Genomic DNA, 9,997 nt, shown 5'->3' with positions numbered 1-9,997 from the left:
TGCGCCGTGTCTGGGTCTAATACTTCCTATACGGTGGGTCACGCCACCACCAAATGTTCTGTTTGAAGTCTTTCACTCATGGCGTTACATTTGCTATGTCTTCACATTTGGTTTGGCTTCAATCTCAACATGTCTTCATGATTATCTTCACTACGATGATTATATATGTATATTAGTGTTCTATCCTCTACAGCATTCACTTATAGCTATGTCTTCTTGTTGAATCTTTTGAACTAAGTGAATGTGATCGGACCCTAACCTCTCTATGCTTTCTATCTCAAACTCTATGTCTCCAAATCATATGCATTCTTTTGAAACTATCAAATGTCTTCTCTGCGTCCTTGTCAGCAGAAGATACAGAGACAAACATTAAGTCCGCTTTCAATGCTAATTCCTTCACATGAAACCCGGAGAAGTGGGAACGACCACCCGACAATCCAGGCATGCGTGGGACGTGGAACAACCTCCGATATGCTGCATGATGGCCACGTGTTCCTTGGATGTGAATCGCCAGGGGCACCTATGTAATAACACTGAGCCGCCCCTGTCCCTATAAATACACGCCACACCATAGTCATTATCTCTTCTTCCACTCTCGCACAAAGCCTAGCGCCACCGCTAGCCCTCGACGACGCCGGCGACGAAGCGCTTAGCTGCCGCAACCTCTTCGACGCCGTCTTCACGCCGACCGCGGACATCGTCTTCTCCGCCGTCGCCGTAGGTGTCCTCCGTCGCCAAGTTAGGGCACGGACGATCGGACTGCTCGGACTCCTCTTCCACTTCGTCTAGCAGTTCTATGTGTGGTAAATAAAACTTCCTTTTTACGACCCCTTTGATCCTATAGATTCATCACTTTCTACCACAAGTGGTTTTTGTTCACACATGTTGGATCCACTTCATACTGCATCTCATAATATGCCTAGTATATTCACTTATGCTTCACAAAGTAGTTAGATTCCTCACTTGTACTGATTCGTGGATTCGTACAAATCTGGAACCAACTCCTTATCTATGAGTGAATGTCTTCACACGATGAGGTCAATGTCTTCTAAACTGATTTATCTTCAAAATCTTCTGAGAATGCATATGACCTCTTCCCTTCCCTCGCACCTTAATGCTATCACAGGTACATGTCCGTGGGAGAATCCCTTGGTTCTCATAGTCTGCATTCATTTGCAGAATTCTTATAGTATCACATAAATTCTCCCGAAGCCAGTTCCTGTTTGTCCAGCAAGCGAAAGCCTTTGAATCCTTTGAACGTATTGAAGTCATTCAGAAAGTTCATGGCTGCAGAGAAATCAGCAAGGAAGGGTGGCAGAAAGCGTCGAGGAGAAACATCAAGAGATCTGCCCAATGACCTCTCAGAGTTGTACAAGACAGATCCTTAAGAGGATTACAATCAGCGCAAGACACGAATCCAATGGATTCGATGATATTGGGCAGAACAGTGGTTCAAGTACAGGTTTGTGACAAAGGAATATGCTGAGAAGAATGCCATCAAGTGACCATGGGGAGACATCCTCTACAAAAATCTTCAACCCAGGTCCAGAGATGAAGCCATTGAACAAGGCTTCTATCCCTGCATGGTCCGTGGACCACAGCCTGCGGATGCTGACCCATCATCACTGCTATGGTGTCGTGACGACAATCTGTTCAAGCGCAACTTCCAGTTTGCCCAGAATTCGGCGAAGCAGAACAAGAAGTCTTTGGGATTAGACTTCAACCCTGGTCCCTCTGCTCCCCGTGCCGATGGGACCTGCGAAGCTGAACCCAATCTTGTTGGGCCCTTCTACAACTTGGAAGGTCTCATCACTCATATCGTGGTTCAAGGGACAGCCGTGAATGAGCCTGCAGATGACGTTGAACTAGATGAAGCGCCTGCAGCACCGAAGCCAAAGAAGTAGCCTAAAGCTTCAAAGCCTGCCTCTGCACCAAAAATCTCACGGGCGAAGCCACTGGCTACTGCACCTCCTGAAGACAGTGTGCAGTCTGAAGATTTGTCACACATCCTCTTGAAGATTTGTCACGCATCTCCAAGCCCCAGAAAGTCAAGATGCCTCTGCCACACACCAGCCAAGAACTGACAGCTGCTGCTATTCTGCGCAACGATGCCATCGATCTGTCCAGTGATGAAGATCTTGCAGATGACGCTCTTAAGCAACTGATCAAGAGCAAGGAAGAAGCAGAAATCTTCAATGATCTGCCTCTCTTTGACGTGGCAATCATACACAACTTCATTGATGAGTGGTTTGACACGCCCAACCTCAGCTTCGAATATCTGCAACTCCCAATTGGCCTTAGTGTCGCCTTCCATGGCGCCATTGCTTCAGAGCTAGCTCTAGCTCAGCGCATCGTCGAACTAAAGCAAAAGATTGACTTTGAGAAAGCTCAGTTCAAGAAGCATATGGCCAAGCTCAGCGTGCAAGAGGTGAAAAACTTCAAGATTATGTTGCACGAGCTCAAAGAAGCCTTTCTCAAGAAACATGCAGAAGCTCAAGGTTCTCGTGAGTGCATGAAGGTCCTGGCTGACAAGAGTGTGCAAGCCTACAATGAGGCTGGGAAGCGCAAGGCCCTTGGTCGTCCTGGCATGGACCCCAGGATGGCTGCAAAGCAGAAGAAGAAGAAGAAGAAGAAGAAGAAGAAGAAGAAGAAGAAGAAGAAGAAGAAGAAGAAGAAGCCCGCTATGGCCGAACCCGACGCACCAAGGCAGGAAGCAGATCCCATTGTCTTCCCAACTAGCATGACTGGCTCGAAGCCAAAAGCCAGGTCTACCGCTTTAGAACTGAATAAGACAAGGATTGCTGAGGCTGAAGCCCGAAAGAGGAAACATTCTGAAGCCTCTGATGCTGCTCCCTCCAAGAAGAAGAGGAAGACCAAGAAGGAACGGGTTGCTCCCACAGAGCCCTTAATTGTAGAACCCATCTCCATGGTTCGCCCTGCCGCTGAACACCAAGAGAGCCAGCTGACTGTCCATGAGCTTACTTCCACAGAGGCTCATGAAGCTGAAGACTTTCCAGCACCTGATCCCACCGCTGCTGAAGACATTGGTCACCATGACCATGTTGAAGATGATGCAGTTCTTCCTCAGATCGAGCACCAATAGGTATCATCGCCTGTGCTTACGCACAGCGAACTCATCAGCATTGGTCGTCCTCTGACGCCAATTGCTCAGGATGCATCATGGGCTAATCACCCACAAGTCAGCATGTGCATTCAGTTTTTTCGGTTTGATTCGGTTCGGTTTATACGGTTTTTGGTTTATACGGTTTTTATACTTCGGTTTATACGGTTTTATACGGAGATACGGTTCAGTTTCGGTTGTAACCGTTTGCTTTTGGTTTGCTTTCGGTAATAACCAAATTAACCAAAGTTGTCGCGAATTTTTGAATGGACAACAAATATTTTTTGTCACATGATTTGGTCTGTGCATGTAGCCATGTACGTAAGACTTTTCTTGTAAGAAATGCCTACGTAGATTAGATCATTATTAGATGGCAGTGGCACACATCATTTTGGTCCTAGGCATTACACCAAGTCTGAGGATTAGACAAGTTTTTAATTACATGAGGGAGCAAGAAAAGAAAGAAAATAGTTTGACCCACGAGCCACGAGCGACTCCAGCGGCCGGCTAGCCTTTCTTTTAGGCACGCGAGCTCCAACGTGCGCTAGAAGCCCAGAACTGGCTGTATGGGCTGGATAATTGAGGCCCAAGAAAGCAAAACAAAGCGCCAGGTGCTCACTACTCAGGTTGTTGGCTTGTCTCTGCAAAGTTTAGTACCACCTCGCGTATGGAGCTAAAGCGCGGTGAGCACAAGGCTATAAAAGGAGGGGTGGCTCTGGCTTTAGCTAAATATCTTCACACTATGAAGGTTCTATCGGTTTAATTTGGCTTAACCGAAAACCATCGGTTTCTAACTGAAAAAACAGAAGGCTATATGGTTTTCAAAAGTGAAAACTGAAACTGAAACCAAAACCTGAAAAAACTGAATTTCGGTTCGGTTTTGTTTTTTCTTTGGTTTGGTTTTTGGTTTTCAGTTCGGTTTTGCACAGGCTGACCCACAAGCACAAGAGGAAGATGAATTTGAGGCCCAGCCAACTCCAACTCCACAGGCTTCGCCAGCGTTACGCAGGCTTCACAAAGGACCAAGGCCTCCAGTCTCCGAGTCTGAAGCTAAAGCTGCTGAAGACATTCCGGCTGCATCAGCCGATGAAGAAGAAACCCCCAGAGTTGCTACACCCCCGTCTCACCAAGAAGCTGTTCTCGAGGAGAAAGTGACTATGACCGACCCTCCAGCTCATCAAGTGGAGGTCGAAAATCTTGAGGCTACCACCACCAACACCAATGAAGCCACTGATGCTGTCATGGCTGAAGAAAATGTGGAGCCTCCACCAACCCAAGAACCAGAAGTCAGTGAAGCAAATGATGCTACTACTCCTGTTCCTGCGCCTGCTGCTGGTCCTCAGTTTGACTATCATGTTGAGCATAGGCCTCAGGTACAGAAGCCAATTCCAAGGTTTCCTAGGTTGCCTAGGTTTCCAGGTCCTGCATCAGCACCTAGATCCTTCAATGTCAACGGCTTCAAAGCAGACAACACTTTCTTCAATAGCTCCAAGAACCCCTACTCAAGGGAAAGAATATCTTCTGATCGGTTCTGGAGCTATCCGCAGCGAAGCTATTACTCCTGCATTCTGTACAATCAAGGTCGCATCTTCCCACATAAGCGTCTTGACACAGAAGCCATAGCTGGTCTGCCCTGTCTGGAAGAAGCTCTGGATTGCTTCAAAGAGGTTGGATTGTTGCCGTTTGTCACCGACCAAGAGCACTGGAATGAAGAGTTGCTGCTCCAATTCTATGCCACACTTCACATCCGTGGGTACAACAGAGATCCGAAGACTTGGGTCCTGGAGTGGATGACAGGAAATGTTCATCACGAAGCCAAAAGCCTTTGATATCATTGAGCTCACTGGTCTGCCCACTCCTGGCGATCTCTACGAACATGGCTGTCAGCTTCACAGTGAAGCTATGGAGAGCATCTTTCAGAAGCCTGAACCAAACATGAGCCAGATGCTCAGTATGATGAAGCCCTTGCCACAAGATGCTGCATATCCTAAGGAGTTCTTTGTTGAAGACCTTGAGTATCTGCCACGTACTATTTATCACATCATAAGGCGAACTCTCTGGCCTATCAAAGGACATTCTCCCCATGCCAAGCTGGAAGGTGCAATGAAGACTTTGGTCTTCTATATTCTTCATGGCAAATGCTTCAATGCACAAGACTTCTTCATCCGCCAACTTGCTGCATCAGGCTCTGATCTTTTTGGCTTGAAGTTCTACGCTCCATGGATAATGCGGCTGATTAAACTCCACTCCGCTATCTCATATCAGCCATCTGCTCGCAATCATCGAATCTTTCTGCCTGGTGTGGATATGTCCGTTGAAGCTATTTATCCTGAGCCTGCCAAGAAGCCTCTTAGTCTTCAGAATGCGGAGCATCAAAGTATCTCTCAGAACATTGAAGGAGTTGAAGCAGTCACTCGTGTTTATCCTTTGGCTGGAACTACACGTGCACCACATCCTGCCCTTACTGAAGCCACTGAAAGCACAATTGCCCAACGACCCAAGAAGCGCACTCGTGTTCTCAATGACCAAGAGCTTCTGGTGGCTCTTCATCAGAAACAGGATAGGCATCATGACTGGCTGAAGCGCCAAATGCAAAGCCTCTTGGTGGATGTCAACCGCATTCGCAATCTTGCCACCAAGAATGCCTTTGTTGCACATGAAACCTCTCGATGCACATGGAAAGGTCTGACGCTTATGTGCTCTGAAGATGATCTTCAAGAGGATGGCTTCTCTGAACACTTCAAGTTTGACTCCACACCTCCTCGAAGGGCAGTGCTTCGACGAACTCCATCTCTTGAAGACTCTGAGTTCTCTTCCTCTGCGGCAACTGTGAATGCCAGAGTGATCGAGGACGAAGATGATGCTACTTCACCGCCCCCTCCTTCAGCACGCTTCGACACTGCTCCGAGTTCTTCTGCACCGACGACCCTGCTGCTTCACCTACTCTTCATGGGAACGAGTAGATGCTCTATGTCTTCAAACCTTTTTGGTCCTTACTGACAAAAGGGGGAGAAGCATATGAGTTTGATAGTCTTCAAGCGGGTCCCTATGGGCGGTTGCTTTATATTTTGCCTAGTGTTTACAACTCTCGTTTTGATACATTTGGTTCTTTGAGTCGTAACACTTAAACTCGATGGTCGTTTGCTACTTATTTGCTACTTTGTGATGCGATGATAAATTCCGCATGTGCGATGATAAATTCCGCACTTAGATCATTTTGCAGACGTCCATTTTCCATTATGCATGTCATTATCTTCACATACCTTCACATGCATAATGAATTGTCATCATAAGTTGAAGAGGATCTCCATGAGTACAACCTGCCATGTGCATTTGCATTCCAAAAGCAAATTACTTATATGCACATCTTCAGGGGGAGCCCTTGCAGCTTATGAAGACAATTCCTTATCCTTTTACAATTTCACATATTATATTCCCCGTTCAAAACTTCAACTAGTTTGTCATCAATCACCAAAAAGGGGGAGATTGTAAGTGCATCTAGTGCCACCCCTAGTTGGTTTTGGAGTATTGATGACAAACCTAGTTGAGGGACTAATGTGTTTGTGAGAATTGCAGGATAACCCAGGTAGAAGTCCCTCATTGATTCGGTTTTCCTACCAAAGATGACCCCTAAAAATGTATGAAGACATTGATGTCAAAGGTGGTATGTGAAGATATTCACATTGAAGACTATGACACGAGAAGACGTCGCATGAAGCATATGGAGCTCGAAGACTTAGATATTTCGTAGTTCTTTTTCTTCTTTGTTGAGTCATAGGAACCACCGTACTGTTAAGTGGGGTCCAAGAGAACCAGTCAGAATGATTGAAGTGATGCTTAACCAAAACCTATGTCTTCGAGTGAAGACTATGAGAGCAAATCTTGTCTAGAGTCGGACAAGTCAGCTTTGCTTGTATCCCAAGTAAAGTTGACGTGTGTGTTTGAAATCTGACCGTTGGAACACGTGTCAGTTCCTTAGTGACCCAGGGTCATTTCGGACAAATCAGGTCGGGTTTCCTAGTGGCTATAAATAGCCCACCCCCTACAACCATAAACGGTTGGCTGCTCAGAGTTAGAGTACGGCTTTTGTCGTTTGAGAGCAACCCACCTCGAAGCCTTGAGAGAGAATTCCTTGCGAGGATAAAGCCCTAACCACCCAGAGCCAAAGAGTGTTAGGCATCACTTAAGTCTTCCTGTCTGTGTGATCTGAAGACTTATTACACTTGAGGACTGTGAATCCTCCAGCCGGTTAGGCGTCGCGTTTTGAGCATCCAAGAGTCATTGTGGATCGCCGGTGAATGAAGTCTATGAAGGTTTGGGAGTCTACCTTGAAGACTTACCAGAGTGATTGGGCGAGGTCTGTGTGACCTTAGCTCAAGGGGAATACGGTGAGGACTGGGTGTCCTGAGCTGCATGTTCAGGACTGGGTGTCCGGGACTGTGTGTCCTCAGGTTTAAATACCTAGCCGCCCTAACCAGACATACAGTTGTCACAGCAACTGGAACTGGTCCAACAAATCATTGTCTTCAACGAGTCACTGGTTTCATCTTCCCTTCTCTTTACTTACTGTTGGTCCTTGTGAAGTCATTGTATGATTGCACTATCTCTTGTCTTCACTGAGTGACTGCTTGTTCTGATTGGCTTCATAATATCTTCCTACCTGATCCTTACTACCTAGCTGCTATTAGTCATTGTGCTTTCACTTCATTTAATAGTTGACTATGGTTTGCCTAGTGTAGTCTACCTTCTGCTGCATGGTAATAGGTTTATTTCTATTGTTTGTCTTCGAAACTTCCATGTTTTGTTGACTTCCATAAAAATCGCCTATTCACCCCCCCCCCTCTAGTCGATATAATGCATTTTCAATTCTCTCTATGGCAATATGTGGAAACTTATTTTGCAGAGCTAGATACTATCTTTGTGTTCAAAATCTTCTATGAAGTACTTGGAGCAAGAACCCGCCTTGCAATGCCGAAGACAATCTGCACGCCGGACTCGTCATCATTGAAGCCTGGTTCAGGGGCTACTGAGGGAGTCCTGGATTAGGGGGTGTCCGGATGGCCGGACTATACCTTCAGCCGGACTCCTGGACTATGAAGATACAAGATTGAAGACTTCGTCCCGTGTCCGGAAGGGACTTTCCTTGGCGTGGAAGGCAAGCTTGGCGATACAGATATGCAGATCTCCTACCATTGTAACCGACTTTGTGTAACCCTAACCCTCTCCGGTGTCTATATAAACTGGAAGGTTTTAGTCTGTAGGACAACATACACAACAACAATCATACCATAGGCTAGCTTCTAGGGTTTAGCCTCTTCGATCTTGTGGTAGATCTACTCTTGTACTACCCATATCATCAATATTAATCAAGCAGGACGTAGGGTTTTACCTCCATCGAGAGGGCCCGAACATGGGTAAAACTACGTGTCCCTTGCCTCCTATTACCATCCGGCCTAGACACACAGTTCGGAACCCCCTACCTGAGATCCGCCGGTTTTGACACCGACACTATCTATGAACAATATTTGAATCTTCTCTGAATTCTTTTATGTATGATTGGTTATCTTTGCAAGTCTCTTCGAATTATCAGTTTGGTTTGGCCTACTAGATTGATCTTTCTTGCAATGGGAGAAGTGCTTAGCTTTGGGTTCAATCTTGCGGTGTCCTTTCCCAGTGACAGTAGGGGCAGCAAGGCACATATTGTATTGTTGCCATCGAGGATAACAAGATGGGGTTTTCATCATATTGCGTGAGTTTATCCCTCTACATTATGTCATCTTGCTTAAGGCGTTACTCTGTTTTCATTAACTTAATACTCTAGATGCATGCTGGATAGCGGTCGATGAGTGGATTAATAGTAGTAGATGCAGGCAGGAGTCGGTCTACTTATCTCAGACGTGATGCCTATATACATGATCATACCTAGATATTCTCATAACTATGCTCAGTTCTGTCAATTGCTCAACAGTAATTTGTTCACCCACCATAGAATACTTATGCTCTCGAGAGAAGCCACTAGTGAAACCTATGGCCCTGGGTCTATCTTCATCATATTAATCTCCCAATAATTAGTTATTTCCTTTGCTTTTACTTTGCTTTTATTTTACTTTGCATCTTTATCACAAAAATACCAAAAATATTATCTTATCATATCTATCAGATCTCACTCTCGTAAGTGGCCGTGTAGGGATTGACAACCCCTTATCGCGTTGGTTGCGAGGATTTATTTGTTTTGTGCAGGTACGAGGGACTAGCTCATAGCCTCCTACTGGATTGATACCTTGGTTCTCAAAAACTGAGGGAAATACTTACGCTACTTTGCTGCATCATCCCTTCCTCTTCGAGGAAAACCAACGCAGTGCTCAAGAGGTAGCAAGAAGGAATTCTGGCGCCGTTGCCGGGGAGGTCTACGCAATAGTCAATATACCAAGTACCCATCACATACCCTTATCTCCTGCATTACATTATTTGCCATTTACCTCTCGTTTTCCTCTCCCCCACTTCACCCTTGTTGTTTTATTCGCCCTCTCTCTATCTATCCTCCCTCTCTTTCTCTATTTGCCTTCTTCCCGTATGTATCCTTGTTTGTGTTTCCATGTGCCTTCTATTTGCTTGCATCTTTGCTTGCTAAAAATCTATTGATATGGATCCACTTAAAGTGTTCTACTTAGATCATCTTCGATCCTTATGCGCTCGCGTTGAAACCCCAACTAGCCTAGTTGATGGGAAATCTTTAGATGAGCATGCTCATTTTGTGTGTCACCGTTTGTCTGAAAAAGGGAGACTCTTATGGAATCAAATAAACAGATTGATGTGTTATGCTTGGAATCTTTGTGAAATTTGTGATTTTACTTGTTGCTCTAAGAACCCTAAAAA

The sequence above is a fragment of the Triticum aestivum genome, chromosome 2A (assembly GCF_018294505.1).
Source record: "Triticum aestivum cultivar Chinese Spring chromosome 2A, IWGSC CS RefSeq v2.1, whole genome shotgun sequence".
NCBI classification, from domain to species: domain Eukaryota; kingdom Viridiplantae; phylum Streptophyta; class Magnoliopsida; order Poales; family Poaceae; genus Triticum; species Triticum aestivum.
The sequence above is the reverse complement of the archived record's forward strand: the minus strand, read 5'-3'. Positions refer to the sequence as shown.